We start from the raw sequence: 1,348 nt of genomic DNA, 5'->3' as shown, positions 1-1,348 counted from the left end.
GTTCAGGTCCCCGGTCGGGCAGCTTGAGACGGAGCCTGTAGGGGGTCCTTGGCTCCAGACCCGGACACAGGCTGCTGGGACACTCTGCAGCCCCTGGGGCAGGTGGCAGGGCCCAGGCCTGGCCATGGGCTCCGTGCCTGGACTCTGGAGGGGCTGGAGCTGAGACCCTGTGTCCAGTCCCTTAGCTGTCACCTCAGAGACCCTCTCCTGAAAGGGCGGAGGAGTGACCACCAGGTGGCTCCTGGCCAACGGTAAGTTTAGCTATAGCAGCAGTGCCCAGTCAGCGCCCCTGTCAGACCCCCGGCCAGGTGCCAAGTGCCAGCTGGCCTGACTTCTCTCTGTCCTCACAACGGCCCATGAGCTGGGGACTGTCCCTACCCTCATGCAATAGTGGAAGGAGCTGGGGCCCAGAGGGGCGCCTGGCTGGCAGGGGTATGTCAGCCTTCAAGCTCGCATTGAGCCACTGGCTGTGCAAGACCAGGAAAGACACATGCGCCCCGTCATTACTCACCACCAGCCCCTCCAACCTGCAGTGCACTGACCAGGGGCTGGGCCCTCCTCTGCAGGGTGTTCACAGGTAGTTAACTGCAGAGCAGAGAGGCTGTGGGGTGGGCTGGGGCGGGGACACTCAGGGATGTGGACCAGGAGCCCAACCAGCGGGTCAATACCTGTCTAAGAGACCTGAAGGCTGTCGAGGACAAGGCTCAGCTCACAGGAAACCTGCTGGGCAGGGGTGCTTGTGAAGGTCGGGAGCGGGGCTGAGCCCCCCAGATTAGCTCGGGGCGCACAAGGTGGCCCATGAAGATTCCAGCTGCAGGCTGCAGTTCCCGCAGGAAGGGCGCCCATAGCAGCCATTGGCTCTGGCAGCACAGTCCTCCAGGCCAGGGGTGTGGGGCACTGAGGACGCGGGGCCAGCAGGGAATCGGCCGGGGCCACAGGCCCTGGACCTAGCACCACACGACTCAGTGTCACGGCTCGAACCCAGCACGTGGGGGCGAGGCCCCCTCGGCCAGGACTTGCCCTGCGGGACTCGCCCTCTCCACTCTCTCCCACCCTGGCCCCAGCCCGAGGGGCCTCCCGCTGGCTGGCACAGGCGTCTGCATAAGGGTCTAGTGGGGACAGGGGCGCTCCGGCCCCGTGCTCATATTTCTCCTGCTCTTCCTGCTTTCAAGGCTTCTGTTGGAAGAAATCGGTAAAGACGGGCTCAGAGGGGGACATCGAGGGGGCGGGGGGCAAGGGCTGAGTCCGAGGCGAGGCGCTGAATTCAGGGGGCTTCGAGGGTGGGCGCGGGGGGTGGGGGTATGGTGGGGAGCTCTCCTGCTCTTCCTGCTTTCAAGGCTTCTGTTGG

This window comes from Pteropus vampyrus, unplaced genomic scaffold (genome assembly GCF_000151845.1).
Source record: "Pteropus vampyrus isolate Shadow unplaced genomic scaffold, Pvam_2.0 Scaffold239, whole genome shotgun sequence".
In the NCBI taxonomy this organism is placed as follows: Eukaryota; Metazoa; Chordata; class Mammalia; order Chiroptera; family Pteropodidae; genus Pteropus; species Pteropus vampyrus.
Note: the sequence above shows the minus strand (reverse complement) of the source record.